Genomic DNA, 18,195 nt, shown 5'->3' with positions numbered 1-18,195 from the left:
CTCCTAGCAGAAATAATTGGAAATTTCCTCTTTGTAAATCTGTTTCTTGTGTTTCGTGGTTGTTGTGAGTGTTTCTCCTGTGGTAGACTCAAATTGCACATGATTACTGATATGCTATTCTGACAACAAAATATACAAATCATATATATATTTGCTATTCACACACACACACACACACACACACACACACACACACACACACATATATATAGTTTGAACAATGTTTTCTTAATGTGTATTGTATTATTTATTATGTTGGTTTACTTCTCAGGATAATGTCTAGTTTGACAATTTTGATTAACTACATGGAAAGTGGGTTAACTCAACGTACAAAAATTGCAAAACTAAAGGACTACTTGTTTCAGATAAAATTACGATAGAGGAGCTTCAGAATAAGGTATATGACACTGTACATGTGGATCGAAATGAGTATGCAGAACCTATTTGGCCAATTGGGGATCAGATAGATTGGGTGGTACCTAATGACATACGAAATAGAATTGTCCTACCACCAATTACACGAAAAAGGTATGGCAGGCGCAAGGAAAAGAGAATCTCAACATGCGGAGAAGAACTATTAACTCGTAAGTGTTCAAGATGTGGTTCAACTGGCTACTATCAACAAACTTGCAAGAATCCAATTGCACTTCATCCTACCTCGTAGAAAGGTGTAATATTTTACTATTTAAATTTATGAATTAGTATGAACAATGGATGAATATTTAATTTTATAATTTTCTTAAATTTTTTGGTGTAAACTTTTGAAGATGAGGAATAAATGCTTTCCCTCACAATTTTTGTAGATTTGAGATTATATACAGTAGAGATGCAATGCTTTTGGTTTAACCCATGTGAGGATAAAGTCTTTGCACATAGATTCAATACTACTATATTTTTCTATCAATTTTATGATTTGGAAAACCAAGCCATAAACATTCAGATATGGTTATTTAGTTCCTGATCAACTCCCACAAAGACACTCCTCATTTCATGCAATGACGATGCTTTCTACAAATTTGATTATATGACCTTTATGTGTGAAAGAAGGACAGTTTTTTTAATAATTTGAATATTCAAAACATAATTATTGAATACTAGTGCCTCTAATAAAAGTTTTAAAGTTTCTTAGGTCCTATTTATGGATATTTCCTCTCAGGTTGCTGCGATAAACACAGTAATGGCTGCTCTCACAAAGACAGTGGGTGTGTTCCCGAAGTCTTTGATAACAAAGTCTTTGCACATCGAGTCAATACTTTGATAACGTATCCCGTTTGTACATGATCTTTCTTTTTAAGTTTATGTGGGTTTTAATTTTAAAGGGCATTTGTGTCTATTCATGTGAGTTTTTGGCTATATTTGAAAGATTTTATAAAAACTGACATTTTTGAAAGTGGGGGGTAAATTTTGGATATTTTTTTACAAATTCTCGTTTTTTTAAAAAGGTTTATTGTAATGAAATGACGTCATTTTGATTGCAGTGTTTTAAAAAAATTCTAATTGAAACGACATCGTTTCATTTGGAGTGTCTTGAAAAAAAAAAGGGCTAACGACAAAAGACACCCTGCTAGTTTAGGGTCATTCTCAAATTGGACCCCACAGTATCAATTTTATCAATTTTATTAATTTACGCCCGGACTTTTTGAACATCGTCCAATTTCATCCTTTCATTAAGTTGACCAGACGGTCAATCGTTAATTGTTGACGTGACACCCGTGGGACCCACCCCACTAGCGCTTTGACCATTCCGCACATGCCAACTGAAGGGCAGTTTTGGGTTTCGACAATTCAAAACAAAAAAAAAAACAAAAACAAACAAAAAAAACTGAACATCGCGCCCAAAATTGGGCACGCTTTGCAAGAAGAAGAGATCGAAGAGAAAGCCCCAAACCGTCGTTCATCCTCAACCTCAGTTTAACCTGATCCTAAATCTCCATAGCTGATAGCAAGTTCTACGATTTTGAAGAAGTGAGAAGAAATGAGTTGGGATTTCAAGGCTCCAGGCGCTCCGCATCCCTCGTACAGTAAGTTGGTTTAAATTTTTGTGATTTGGGATATCTGGGTTGAATGGGTTAGAGGTCGTATGGGTTATTCTGGTTTGAATGTTGTGTTTTATAGGGTTTAGTGGAATAGTGGGAGAAGTATGAAAGATTTTGTCGAATATAAGTGGCCTTCTTACAGATTTCGAATATAGGTGGTCCTTCAAGCTAAGCATGTGCTGGCAATGTCTACCTTTAATACTCTAAGCGTCTGCTTTTAATAAGGCAAAAGTGTTAGGTGGAAGGGTGTGAAAAGGGTTTTTTAATAAAAATTTGGCCTTTTGTATAATGGTCCTAAACTAAAAATAATTGAAAAGTGAGTTATGGTTTCTGTGTAATGTTTGAATACTGTGTTTTGTGTTGTGTTTTATGTTTGAACTGAAAATAACCCATGTTTGGGACATGTAATATGTAGGTGATCCTGAATTGTTTTCTATTCGAATATACCATGGTGGTCAAATCTGTGGTAACTGTTATGCTTTTGGCAGTGTAGCTTAGCTTGATTATTGTGACAAAGATAAAATGTCAATGACTGAGATAGACAATTAGTGAGGGAGTTAGGCTATGATGGGGTGATTAGTTACTGGTATAGTATCCATATCTATAGCAATGGTGGCCTAACAAAGCTTAATGATCAAGATGTCATAGACATGCTTGTATTTGTATCAGAGGCAAGGCTAATAGACATCTTCCTACATCATGGGGTTGGTTTTATAGTTAATCAGGATCAAATCTGTTTGTTGATATAGAAGCTAATATTGTGCCTAATAGAAGAGTTGTGATTGAGGAGCTTGATGACAATTATGGGGCTATTGTTCCTGTTGGTGGGAAATGCAAACAATGGAGGCAACAAAAAAAAAAAACAAGTGTGGTGATAGAAGAGCTCAATGAAGACCCAAATGGGGAACAAAGTGGTGGGGGTACGCAAAAGCCAAGGGAATCTTGTGCAAGACAGGGTGTTTCTGAAAAAGGCAAAGAAAAAGCAATAGAAATGGAATCTTTTGCTGTGCAAAAAGACAAAGAAAGAGCTGTTAAGAGGGAATCTTCTGCCACTGTAGACAAAGGGAAAAGTAAAGTCAGTTCTGTTTTTGGGAAAAGGAGGGCAAGAGCTTTTGGTAAAAAGAGGTGCAAAAATGTAAAAAAGACATGTGATAAAGAAGATCAAAGGTCCAATAGAGTGACTGAGGGACTAGTTGAGAAAGAGGTTGTTGAAGGAAGTGTAGAAAAGAGCAAGTTATCAAGATGTTATCCAATGAAGACAAGAAAAGCAAGAAAAAGGACCACAATCTGTGATGATGAGGAGAAGTCAACAAACAGTCTTGACTCTGATTTTGCAAACCCCAACTTCAGTTGTGATGATAATGATGATGATGTCGATTTTGATGAATGGGTGGACAAACAAACTGAGTGGGTTGGAGATGGGGCAAAAGGAAAAGAGCCAAAGTCTACAAAAGCTGGGGTTGAATCTTGGGATTGGGCTGCAGATGTTGAACTGGATTCAGAGGAGTATGATTCTGATAATGTGCAACCTAAATATGACTCTGATAATGACACTCCAATGACGGATAGATAGCCAGAGTTCAATCCGGCAACTGACATGGCAGATCCACAGTTTGAGGTTGGGATGAAGTTCAGTGATTGTAAAGTTTTTAGATCGGCTGTGAGAGAACAATTTATAAAGAGGAATAGGGATGTTGTATTAGTGAGAAGTGAGGCTTTCAAGCTAAAGGCAATTTGTGCATATTCAGATTGCCCATGGGAGATATATGCTTCCAAAATGCAGCATGAGAAGACCTTGCAGGTTAAGAAATATAAGGGTGAACACACTTGTGGTATTGTTTGGGAGAACCCCACTGTGAAGTCTAGTTGGCTCAGTGCCAAATATATGGAAACATTGAAAAGCAATCCAAGTTGGCCAGTTAGCTCATTCATGGAGACTGTGAAGAAGGATTATAACACTAGAGTTTCTAGGCAACAAGTTTATAGGGCAAAAGAGAGGGCATTGAGGCAGATTGAGGGAATATACACAGAACAATACTCTAGAATTTGAGATTATTGTGAAGAGTTAAAGAAGACCAATCTAGGAACAACAACCAAAGTTCAATGTGATTTCAATGAACAATTGAGTCATCAAGTGTTTCAAAGGTTATATGTGTGCCTAGGTGCATGTCAAGTAGGGTTCATTGCTGGATGCAGACCCATTATTGGATTGGATGGCTGCTTCTTGAAGGGTGTATATGGAGGGCAATTTTTAGCAACAGTTGGTATAGATGCTAATAATGAAACATGAGTGATTGCATATGCAGTGGTTGAGTCTGAGTGCAAGGACTCATGGGTTTGGTTTTTGGAATTGCTGGTAAAGGATGTAGATATTGTTAACCAGTTTGGATACACTTTCATATCAGACAAGCAAAAAGGATTATTACCAGCTTTTGAGCAAGTTGTTCCTAATAGTGAACACAGGTTTTGTGCAAGACATTTGTTCACCAACTTCATATTACAATTCAAAGGGAAAGCTTTGTTTGAAAAATTCTGGGGTACTGAAAAGCAACAACTGTTCCACAGTTTGCAAGACAGATAGAAGAGCTGTTAAACCTTGATATGGATGCTTATGCTTAGCTGACTGAACCAGAAAAACCTCTCAGACATTGGTCTCGATTACACTTCAGCAATCATGTGAAGTGTGATATGCTTTTAAACAATATATGTGAGTCCTTCAACTCATTCATATTGGCATGTAGAGATAAGCCAATACTAACCATGCTTGAGATAGTTAGGTGTAAGTTGATGAGGAGGATACAAGGCAAAATGGACAAAATGAAGAATTAGACAAAAGAAATTTGCCCCAAGATTTTTAAGAAGGTAGAGATTAATAAAGCAAAAGCAGGTGGTTGTGTAACTATGTGGTCAGGTGGAGGAAAATTTCAAGTTGGTAGTGGTGGGATTTCACAGTATATTGTGGACTTGGATTTGAGGACCTGTTCTTGTAGAGAATGAGATTTGATTGGTTGGCCTTGTGTTCATGGAGTGGCAGCTATCCTATGAATGGGATGGAGTTGTGGGATAGAGCTAATATGCCACCATGTGTGCCTCCTTCATACTCCAAACAACCTGGAAGGCCAAGAAAGGCTAGAAGGAAGGAAGCAGGTGAATGCACCAAAAAGGCCAATGTTGTTATAAAAGTTCATGACTCACTGAGGTGGCCAATGTGAAAGAAAGGGCCACAATAAAAGGACTTGTCATAGGAATCTCCCCCCAAAAATAAAAATCAAAAAGAGGAAGGCTGAGGTAAACATCTAAGGATGAACATTTGTTAATTTTATAAATTTTAATGTTTTTGGAATATGACGCAACTAACAATTTATTATTTGTTGCCTCATCCAAGCAAACTACTTAAACAAGTGAAGCTAGTCCCAGTATAAAAACAAGGCGAGTTAAGCCTGCAAGATCTGTGCATAAAGAAAAATGGAAGAGAAAGGTCACCATTGCAGCTGAAAGTTCAAATGCACCACCAACTGATTCAACTGCTCCATCCTCAACATCTGCCCATCCTGCATGTGGATCTGCCTCTCTTGCAACTGGATCTGCCCTCCTGCATCAATTGAAGCTTCAACTGGCAATTCTTATTTATTAAGGAAACGACCTGTGGTTGTGGGAGCATTAGACTTGAGCAAGGAATGATGATGGTCTTGCACACTTGTCTGTGTTCTACTAGCTGGTTTGGTTATTTTGAGCATTAGACAGTTTTACCTTTATTAGCTGGTTTCAATTATTCCCCCGGTGTTATTGCTTATATACGTAACGTAATAACACGTGAGAATTTGATCAAAGATTAGGATTATTCAGGTGGGAAAGACCTATGTGGGGCACCTTTTGGGTGTGGGATGCTCATTTAACCTCTGTATTCATCTCGTTACGTATCGCAAAAAGGGTTCCGATTAGAGCGGAGGGGATGAAATCTCCAATTTGCGTCTCTGCGCCAATGAACGATCATAGCGATCTCCTCTGGTACCTACTGGTACGTCAGGATCCGATTGGTCATGAACATCGTAAGGTGCTGCTCTTCGCGAATCCCAGCATACCTAGGAAGATAGCTTGTGATATTTTGTAAGATCGGTTCTGTTTTTTTGGAAAAGAGGTACTATGTTTGTGGAAAACATGTACTGTTTTTTTGGAAAACAGGTTTTTTTTTTTTTTTTGGAGCACAGGTTGTGTTATTTTGGAAGGTTGTAAATGTTGTTCTGTGGCCTATTTTGTTGTAATGCTGCAAGTGGATGTGTTATTATGTAGCCTATTTTGTTATAATGCTGCAAGTGAAAATGAATTTGCTCATATGTTGTACAAACAAGTTGTTGGAATGAACAGGCTATTGCATTACCAAAATTTCACATTGTATACAGATTACATAGCCATTCCCATTACATAACCAAAATGCAAAATGTTCATTCCCATTACATAACCAAAAGCACATTGCTTTCCATACCAAAAGCACACTACATTACACCACAAGCACAATACTTCCCATACCAAAAGCACAGTGCATCTCTAAAACACCCCATTTCATGCCAATTCTAAAGTCTTCAGCTTCAGTCCATGTGATCCACCATTCCTTCCAAAAAGAACATTGCAATAAGCATCAACGACACCACCAATGCTGCCCAAGAACCTTCTCTCTGCGTCTAGCCTTTGCTAGTGAATTCTCCAACTTATCGAGCGATTTTAGCAACCCCGGAATCACAACTTTAGACATTTCATACATTTCCACATCATACCAAACCCAGAAATCACAACCTCCTCTACCTTGCACAAAACCCACTATGTAAATTAATATTTGCACCTGCTACAATTCAAAATCTAATTATTTGCACCAAATTCAGTTTTTTACCTTTGCACACACAGCGAATCGCCTCCCAGGATTCGAAATTGTCCAAGAGGTTCGGATTCTCGCATTCTTACCACACCAACACACCATCACCTTGTGCTCCATTTGTCCTTCGTTTTTCGGGTTAAGGAGCCAATACACTCGAACACACCTTTTAGGCGGCTCACTTCTTCGAAATCGTAGATCTGAGCTCTTAGCTATGGAAATTTAGGATTTACGTTAGGGTTGAGCACGAATTTGGGACTTTCTCTACAATCTCTTCTTCTTGCAAAGCATGCCCAATTTTGGGCACGATGTTCAGTTTTTTTTTTTAAAAAAAAAAAATTTATATTTTGAATTGTCGAAACCCAAAACTGCCCTTTAGCTGGCATGCGCGGAATGGTCAAAGCGCTGGTGGGGTGGGTCCTACGAGTGCCACGTAAGCAGTTTATGATTGACCGTCTGGTCAACTTAACGGAAGGATAAATTGGACGATGTTCAAAACGTCAGGGCATAAATTAATAAAATTGATACTGTGGGGTCCAATTCGAGAATGACCATAAACCAGCATGGTGTCTTTTGTCGTTAGCCCAAAAAAAAAAACGCAAGTTTCTGTTTTTTTTTTTTTTCTTACCTTTATTGTAATAAACTTAAGGATAGAAGAATTAATATCTTTCTTGCCTTTTCTAAATCCAGCCGGCTATAGCTTTATTCTACTTACCTTTTTTTTTTCTTTTCTAAATTAATATATTAACACATGGACTTATATATATATATATATATATATATAAAGCAAAAGCCAGAGAATGGTGTAACATTCAAAATACCAGAAAATGCCCTTGGTTAATTAACACATTAAGAATTGAAATTATTAATTAAATGAGGATAATATGGTAAATTCACATTTTTATATTTAAAAAATTAAAATTAAAAACGAAATCAGATACCCACCATGTTATCTTTTCTTAATACTAAAAAAATAATAATTTAAAAAACAAAAACAAATTGGCACATGCGTGAGCATGTGCCAAGGAGCTAGTATATATATTTTGTATAGTACAACCCTAATTTATACCATTACTAGATAATCTCCATTAATTTCAAGAATTCTTTTCATCTTTCGACTGCAAGTAAGCCATTTTATTTTTCTCTCTAATTCTTCGCAACTGTAATGTGAAGTTCCGTATAATTTTTTTTTCAATTTTTTTTAAAAATATATTTATTATCTTATTCGTTTATGTAATATAGTAGAAATTTGACGTACATGCATCATACTTGTATCTTAGAAATATTAATGGTATTGTTTTATAGCTATGAATCAAAAAGATCATGCATGGAAGTATGCAAAAGAAATAGAGGGGGGAAAAAAATCCTTGAGATGCACATTTTTTGATCAAAGATGTAGTGGAGAAATTTTTAGACTTAAGCATCATTTGGGTCAAACTCATCATGATATGCAACCATGTAAGAAAGTTCCTGAGCATGTGAAAAAAGAGTGTGCGACAACTTTGAAAAAAATTTAGCTTGAAAAAAGAAAGAAAAATGAAATGCTTGGAGAGATTGGGGATGGTCCACAAGGAGGGGCTCAGAGTATGGAAACTTCATTAGATAAAGAATATGGAATTCCCGGTACTAGGAGTGTTGCAGTGATGAGGCTCTTAGAGCACAACCTAAATCAAAAGGACCAATGGATAGATTTGTCACTTTAGAAGCTCGGCAAAGTACATTAAATTCAGTATACAAACAAGAAGAAAGAAATGATCCATTTTGGTTACCTATGGTGGAAGGGATTGCCGCATATGGTTTAAGATTTAAGCCTCCATCAATGCATGAGCTGAGGACTTGAATCCTTAAGGAAGAAGTTGGATGCATCACGTAGGGAAATATTGTTAGACAATGACACTAAAGCTACAGTCACCTACATGAAAGCGAAAGCAACAGTGGATCTTGAATTTTTTTTAAGTTCAGTGGAGATGAGGAGAATAGGCTTGCTAACTTGTTTTGGAAAGACTCTACTTCACTTTTGGATTATATTGACTCTGGAGACATCCTCATATTTGACAACATATACAAAACCAATATGTTTGACAACCTCTCGTGTTATTTGTTGGTTTAAACAACCACCGAGCAAGTGTTGGTTGTGCCATATTGCTTGACAAGACCTTTGGAACATAAAAGTAGTTATTGGAGACATTCATATCCTCCATGAAAGTCAAGAAGCCCACATCAATACTGATGGATGGGGATGAGGCGATGTGCATAAAGCAATTGAGTATGTGTTGCCCATGTGCAATCATAGGTTGTGCTCATCACACGTGGCAAGGAATCTAGAATCTATATGGATTAAGATGAGTTATATTCTAGATTTCTATTGAAGTTGTTTACTAAACCATATGGGATTAGGGTATGAGTGGTGCCAACTACTAAAATATCTTCGTTGTTAGGTTAAAGTAGATGACAAATTTGGAAATTTAAAAATTGTGTAAGGATATAATGGGTAAAAAAGATGAATTCCTAATGGGTCAGTTCTTTAGGAATTAGAATACCACATCCCACTCAATAATTAAATTCCGACTTTTCCAGCCACTTCTGGTCACACCACCACTTGGATCAAGTAGCTCTCTTATCCCTCTTGCTTTCCTCTAGGTTGCGCGACACCATTGGTGGTTGTTGCAGCCGCATCAAGGCTGGGAAGTTTCGGTCAAAACTGTACCGTTCCGGCTTCGATCTGGCTAGCTCCAGCCACTTTTTGGCTGTGGTCCAAGAATACAAAATGCTCCCATTGTTAGTATGAACGTGTTGGTATATAGGTATTGTTTGGCGCTTCGAGAATTTTCCGTAGCCGAAATTTTCTCAAGTCACCCACAAAATGTCGGAGCTTGGGCCACTCGATGGCTACCCATTTTATTCAAAAACACTCCCCATGTCGTCCCAAGCACGACGGTATGCTCGGATTCAAATTTGGTTATCGTTTGACAGTCGAACGGATTTACGCCTATTAGGCGATATCTAGGTACGATATGTTCGGACTTTTGGATTGACCCCATTTTCAAATATGTTATTCTATGCACCTCTAGGATCATGTAGGAATTTCAGATCGAGAATCGGAGTCCCGGATACTCCGAATCAATGAGTTTAGAATTAAGTAAACCGATTACCGTCCAATCGTGCGATCGAGAGCGACATTTAATAAACGAATGCATCACCTTCGGTCCATCTTCATGCTAAACTATAATAATGGAAGACTTTACTAAATAATGTAAACAGCTAACTGTCCTTGTAGAAAGTCGCGCGTAGCACAATTGTAATCAAGAGTTTTGAAATGTTTTCCAAGTATTAGTATTAAAATCTTTCCAACATGTTTTAAGCCATCTCTAAATGACCTCTATATACATACAAGGAAAAGTTTTAAGACGATGATTTATCACACGTGCGAAGGTTTTATTCCATACTTTTACCAATCCATGACAGTTCGCCATGCTAAACGACCCCTATATACATACAAGGAAATGTGCTACAAAAACTTGGGCATGGTATGCATATATATGCTTGAGCTGGATGTTCAGGGAAATATTTAGGTATGGCTTTTAAATATTCTAAAACCATCATTTTGAAAAGAGTAGCTGGATTGCCTCGCTTGAAGAAATATTTGACACTTGAAGGCAAGAATTAATTAATTAGTAAAACGAATATATAAATTAAAATATAAAAACATATTTTATGAAATCTAATAATAAAGAAAGATTTTAATAAAGATATCATACCTTGATATATAAATTTAAAAAAAATATAAGTACAAAACATAGGAAAGAAAATTCATAATCCTAAGTATATTCATATAAAATATCAGATCTAACAATAGGAAAGAAAAAAAAAAGGCTTCAAGAATAACTAAATGAAAGTTAATAATAGAAAGAAAAAAAAAGGTGCAAAAATAGGAAAGAAAATTCATAATCCTAAGCATATTCATATAAAATATCAGATCTAACAATAGGAAAGAAAAAAAATGCTTCAAGAATAACTAAATGAAAGTTAATAATAGAAAAAAAAAAGGTGCAAAAAATAGGAAAGAAAATTCATAATCCTAAGCATATTCATACAAAATATCAGATCTAACAATAGGAAAGAAAAAAAATGCTTCAAGAATAACTAAATGAAAGTTAATAATAGGAAGAAAAAAAAATAATTACAAAAAACAGTAAAGAAAATTCCTAATCCTAAGCATATTCATATAAAATATCATATCTAACAACAGAAAAGAAAAAGAGAGTTTTTATGTTTAATTGTCAAAAGCAGTGGATTTCAAACACACCCCACCCGGTTGCCTTCGAAAGTTATTTGTTGCCTTCGAAAAAGTATAATTGTTGCCGGTGGAAAAGAATATAACGGTTGCCTTCGGTAGAGTTTGTGCACATGACTAGGATTGCTTGTACCTATATAGAGACTACTCTATAGGTGTCCAGCCAGAGTATATCGCATGTACCTGTGTTGACTACGCAGGTGTCCAGCCAATTGTTTGCCTGTATCTACAGTAAGGTTATTTTGTAGGTGTTCGGCCAATGTATTGCCTCTACCTGCTTACGTGAGTGTCCGGCTAGGATTTTCTCCCGCCACCAGCCCGATTGTCTACACAGGTGGTTGACCAGTTTCCCCATTCCTCGGTTGCCCTTAGTTTATTGCTTATACTCGTATCACAAATGCAAGTGTCAGGCCAATGATTTTCCCCAGGATTTTCCCCTGCCACCCTACCGATATACTACACAGGGTTGGCCAATTTTCCCCATAGGTATACTTGGGTGGAGAGTTTTTGTATGAATTGGATTGAGACTAGATTTCGGTTGAATTGTATTTTAAGCTTGCTTGATTTATTGAATTCCAAGAATGGTTTGAAACTTGATTTTTGTTGAGTTATATTTTTGAGTTACTCGATATTTTGGGATTTAAATGTTGTTTGAAATACCATATTGTATTAATTGAAACTTTACTTTCCAGTTCGTTACGAGATTGGTTTACCTACATTTTATTCATATGTAAATTTGCTTGTGTTTTAGTAAGTTTTCAAAGGTTTACGAAAACATAGGGATTAGTATGTTCTGCATAATTACTTTGAAGAAAAAAAAAAATTTTGTCCAGTCACGCTTTTACTGTTTTGCGTCCCCAGGATGTAGATAGCTCAGAGTTCGGACGTCCACGTAAGCTACTCTGGCATCGGTGAAATCCTAGTAGTTCTACCTAGTAGGAAAATTTATTTGCCATTCTCGTTGTTTATTTGGAAACTAACTTTGTAAATTTAACTCCAGTAGTTGCTCTGATATTTCCCACATATGACTGAATTTGAGGTCATAAGCCATGTGACATTTGTGTATGCTGCCAGTTGAGATTATTAGATTGTCATTATTTGCAGGTGTTAATTTTGGAAAAGTCCATTTTACTGGAAGACTCGGCCGAAATTTTGGTAGAAGTCTCGACCCATTTTTCTTAAAAGTAGGGGTGAGATGTTTAAAGTTTGTAGTGGGTCCGACATTGTTCGGGTGTCGGATTATGTAACAAGATTCGACACGAGTTCCAAGGGGGAATTCGGGTCGAGTCCTGTCACTAATATTGAACCGAGATTGTATGAGCTTGGCATGAGAGCTTAGAGTGAGAGCTAAAGACCCACAAGTTTAGCAAATGAGAATGCATATGCTTGGCTTGGTGTTGGATATGCTTGAGTTTGGGTGTTCATAATTTGTTATTTGTGGCCATGGCTATGGTGATTTAAGAGTTTCAAGATAAGGATGATGGAAGGAAAAACTTGAGGCTTGAAGGCTATGGTGTTTATAGCTTGGAAAGGTATAAGGAGGAAAGAAAAGCTAGGGAAGATGGAGGATTTCAAGGCTAAGAAAGTGGAAGAAATGGTTGTGATAGCTGAGGAATGGCTGGGATTGCTGCTGGAATGCTTGCAACAGTCGAAGGGAGGAAGGAAGGTAGTATGATGGTTGCTAAGGTGCTTGAGCAACCAAGAGATGTCGTTCTCTACTTGTGGCATGGCTTCTAATTTATAGAAAGCAAGGGCTTTCCTTTATTTTCAATGGATAAAAGGAGGTGATGAAACCATTCTATTTCCAACGTGTAAAAGGAAGCATTGAGACATTATTATTTCTAACAGGCAAAACTAGGCATTGAAAAATGACTATTTCCTATGGGTAAAGTGAGGTGTCAGAATTGGCTTGTTTCCAGAGGGTAATAGGGAATGCTTGAAGGATATCTCATTTGTTCCCCCACATTGGAGAACTCCAAGCAATGAGCTTGAATTTTGGTGCTCCCAAATAGTTAACCCAAAGTCTCCTTTATCCAAAAGCTTTTATGGGCCTTGTGGACCTCCGTAACCTTCAACACCACAATCCCTCGTGCAAGTACAGTAAACCACATGACTTGGGTTCATGTGAGCTTGATAGGTGATTGACATATGAAAAATGTATTATTGGCTTGGCATGACATGCACACTATTTCTATATTTATTTAATGAATTAATTCTCAAAATACAGCTTGGATTAACGCATGACCAACATTATATGTTATATTGGACTTTAAATGTCTTTGGGCTTCTCGTGACTTTTTGGGCCTCAACAACAGGCAAATAGAAAAATAAGAAAGAGAAGGGAAAAGGGACAATGGCATCAGATCTAGAAAGTGGTCAACCAATAGAGAGTGAGGCAGGTGAGAGAAAGAGAGAAGAAAGATGTCCAATAGTTCATGAATTTGGGGATTAAACAACCCCCCTAATTTGAACAGAAAAGAAATTAGTTGTATGTGATGCCGCTGTGGTTGTATGTTCGTAGGCGAGAGAGGGTGTGTGAACCCGTGGGCGTTGGGTTGTTGGGCAGGGGAGGGGCTGGGTTTTTTTAATTTTTTAAATATTTTTTTAAATCATTTTATCATTTTTTTATGGATTAATAAATAGGTAGGTCCTACAGTGTACACGTCATAACGTTTGACCAAACGGTCAACTTAACAGAGTATTTAAATTGGTCAGAGTTTAAAACACTGGGGTGTAAATTGATGAAATTGAAACTCATGACCCATATTGAGAATGACCCCAAACCTTTAGGGAGTCTTTGTCGTTAGCCCTATATATAAACTAAGCTTATTTGAGGACATCTTTGTAGGGTCCACCACACATTGTTTTTCAATGATCCGAACCATCTAGTTTTTAGATATTCCCTCAAAGATCCTGCAAAAATTCACTTGAATCCGAAACAGTTTGACCACTCAATTGGATGCTTGTTATTTTAGTCTTTTCTTGACGCATTATGTTCGTCTATTTTGTTGCTTGCAATTGGATGTAATAGGATTTTTAGTACCTGTGCAAATAGGGTTAAAATCACATAAAATACTTGCAAGAATACAAGGCTATTATAGTATAGATGCTCATGCAAGGTTGTTGTCCCCAAAGATTGTTTGATTAATTTGTAATTAAACTAACTCTTAATTAATAACTAAAATAGATTTTATCAAAGATTTGAAGGTTATGAATTTGAAAAGAAATAATTAAAAAATATTAAAAAAATAAAAACCTGGTGGTTTAGGTGATGGTGTTGTTGGAGAGGAGAAGCTGGGAGGCTGGAGGTGGCGTCGATTTCTGCTCTTCGTTGGCAGACGCCGCGTCGATTTGAGAGAGAGGAAGGGAGGGAGAGAGAGATACAAGGCGTTGTATAAATTAATTTGTGAGATTGGATTGGTTTATTAACTCACTCCTCTCCCTTTTTTTGTCTTCGATTTATGTTGTGAAGTTTTTCATGATCTTCGTTGCATCCAGCGGACAAACAAAAACGTTTTTCGTTGCATCATCTGTCCAATCTATTATTACCATGTGGCAATTTCAAATATATTATGAAAAGCTTGCAGTTGAAGGGATTAACTTTAAAGCATTTCTACCCATTTGCCATGGCAAAAGACAAAGGAAAGTGGGGCGGTTATCTAGTGAGAACACCTATATGAGAATATTACATGAGAACACCGTTGGATCTAATTTAACGGCTGCGTGAAAAGCAATTGTAAGTGAAACTGGTGTATTAGAACGATGCATTCTTCTCTCTCCTCCGACCAAAACAAACGTCCCCTCAAAACCAGTTGTTCACTCTATTCAATTAGGAGGCCAATTTTTTTATCAGCTTTAATTGAGGAAGAACACTAACGCCGAAGAGAGAGCACCCCTGTAATTCCTTATTTGCTTGGAAGAAGAACACTGAAGAGCGCCCTCATTTTTTTGGCTATCTCATTCAGGCGAAACAAAGCAATCTTCGATTTTATATATTCATCTTTGTGGTTTGGTCTTTTCAGTCGGAACATTCGTCAATCCTTGAGCAACGTCAAAACTAGTGTTGAGTTGGAAACTGGTGACCGCGACCCTTGTGGTTATGTTCTCTTGGTTTTGAAATCCTTGAGCATGGTCGAAACATGGGTTGAGGAAGATGAAAAGTTTTTGGGGTTGACGTCCAGATATAAAAGGGCGACATTGTCATATTTGTTGAAATTTTGAAGTTAGAAATCACTTAAGTGATATACTGTATTTGTCAATTTTAGTATTGGGCATCAGCATGAGTTACGTTAGTTTGTATGTAGATTCTTTAATCTTTCACTAGAGACTCATTTGCATATTGTATGTTAGTTAATATATATTTGAAAGCTCTTTGAAAGCGTGTGCCAATGTTGATATGATGGTGGTGATGTGATATTCAAGGTTAAATTGCAAGAATTGTGAAATGGAGTGTGAAGGACAAGTGAGACCGGAAGTAAGTTCGGAGTTCAAACCAAAATTGGGACTTGAATTTGATTGTTGTGAGGATGTATTCAATTTCTATAATATGTATGCCTCGAAAACCGGATTCGGCATTCGATGTTCTACAGTGAGAACGTGCACATTGACAGGAGAGGTAACAAGGAAAGAATATGTATGTTGTAAACAAGGGTATTTGTTGACAAGTAATGTTAGTCGTAAGAGAAGACAACGAGGTTGTACTCGAATTGGTTGTAAGGCTAAACTTGCTATTTTGAAGGTAAAAAATAAGAATAAGTACTTTGTTGTAGGATTCAATGAGGTACACAACCATGACATGACTACAGTTGATAAAGTCCATCTATTGAGATCTCACCATAACTTAACAGAGTCTATAAAGGTCTATAGTGCACATATGTGCAAAGTTAATATCCATGTACATAAACAGGTAAACCTTCTTAAGGTGCAAGTAAGGGGATTGGAAAATGTTGTGTTTGTTAAGAGAGATGTCTATAATTATGTAAGGAACATGCGTAGAGAGGTGATTGGGCATGATGCAGAGTTGCTTAAGGAGCATTTTTTGGCTGAGCAAGAAACGAATGAATTATTTTATTTCAAGATGGATGTAGATTTGGAAGGAAGGATGAGTAATGTTTTATGGTCAGATACAAGGTCAAGACGAGCTTATGGGTTTTTTTTGGAGATATGGTGGTATTTGATAAGACGTTCAACACGAACTGTTATGAGATGGTATTTGTACCTTTGTTAGGCATTAATAACCATTGACAGACAGTGTTGTTTGGTTGTGCATTCCTAACTAGTGAAACCACAAATTTGTTTGTATGATTGTTCAAGGAATTCAAGAAAGCCATGCCAGGTGAGCCACCTAAAATTATCATCATTGATCAAGATGCAGCCATGTCAAAGGCAATTGTTGTAACTCTCCCGACAACATTCCATAGATATTGCATATGGCATATCTTGAATAAGTTTATGAAGAAACCTAGCATTGAAGAATGTTTTTCGAAAATGTGCAAATGCATATGGGGTATGGATCAAAAGAAGAATTTGATGCGAAATGAGACGAAATCATCACAAACTATGGGCTGAAAGACCATCCGTGGCTGAGCTCAATTCATGCTTTGCAGGATAATTGGGTTCCATCATATGTAAACGTGTGTTTTTGGCTGGGATGTCAAGTAGTCAACGGGGTTGAAAGTTGTCATTCATTTTCCAAACAATATATTAACCAGAAAAACACATCGATGGAGTTCATATTACATTTTGAAAGAGTTCTTGGTTCATGGAGGCACAAGGAGTTAATGGCTGATTATGTTGATAACAATGAAAAACCTCCACTGCCATTTTGAACACCAATGCAACAACAAATGACACCTATTTACACTCAGGCAATTCTTGAAATGTTTGATAAGGAAGACTTCAGAAGCTTTTTGTGCTTGTTCAAACTTGTAAAGCAAGATGAGACCTACTGCAGGTACAAAGTAAGTGAGTGGGTATATCCGGGGGTTACACTGATGAAGGAGCTTGTGCATGATAAAGGTGCCGATAAAACTTATTCTAGCTATAAAGGATTTGAATTTTGGGGTATTCCGTGCAGACTCATCCTAGCATTTTTAAAAATGAAGCAGGTTGAGCACTTGCCAGATAAGTACATATTGAAACGATGGCTTCAAAGTGCAAAGTGCGGTGTAGTATATGATAAGAATGACAAAGAAGTTAACGATTGCGTTGACAGTTTGCTTTTGGTTAAGAGATCGAAACTTTGCAAAGTTGCAAGTGATTTGATTGATTCGGCTTTGTTGTGTGATGAAAGTTTTGAGTTACTGGAAAAATCAATTGACAACATTTGTAGGAAGCTTACTAGGTTGGTGTCATCAAAAGCTCATGTCGAAGAAGAACCCAATAGAGAGGTCATTTAACTTATACCTGTGGGTTTAAGTTAGAATGTTCCAAAATCCCAAATAGTAAACTACACAAGCTTCCTGCGCAAGAAAACTCACATATGTGGATATAGAGAAAACTTGCTTGCTAATGCAGTCTACTGTCCAAATTTTTCCATTAATTTGTGATCAATCTGTATAATTTATGTATGTGGACGAAAATTCATACATAAGGCTTGGAGTGGGCACGGTCCAGATTGGTTCGGTTTTACTCTCAAACCACAGCTGAACCAATAAGAAAATAACGGTCCGATTTGGTTCGGATTAACCTGAAACCATAATGAAAACCGAACCCATCCAAACCACTTGTAATCGGTTTGGTTCGGATTGGTTCAGCCAGTTTGTGCCTATTACAAAACCATGCATTTTTCAACCTGTTCTTACATTATAAATTATAATACTAACATTTTGCCATTATATAATTCCATTCCATCAAAGGCTAACACAACAACATTCCATTTAATCAAAAGCTGTCCAATTTTCAGCATACATCTAAGTTCATAATTTCCATCAAAACATTCTAAAGTTCATAAAAGATGAATACAAGATGAACTACGAAATGAAAGGCTGCCCAAAATA

This window comes from Prunus persica, chromosome G6 (genome assembly GCF_000346465.2).
Source record: "Prunus persica cultivar Lovell chromosome G6, Prunus_persica_NCBIv2, whole genome shotgun sequence".
NCBI classification, from domain to species: domain Eukaryota; kingdom Viridiplantae; phylum Streptophyta; class Magnoliopsida; order Rosales; family Rosaceae; genus Prunus; species Prunus persica.
Note: the sequence above shows the minus strand (reverse complement) of the source record.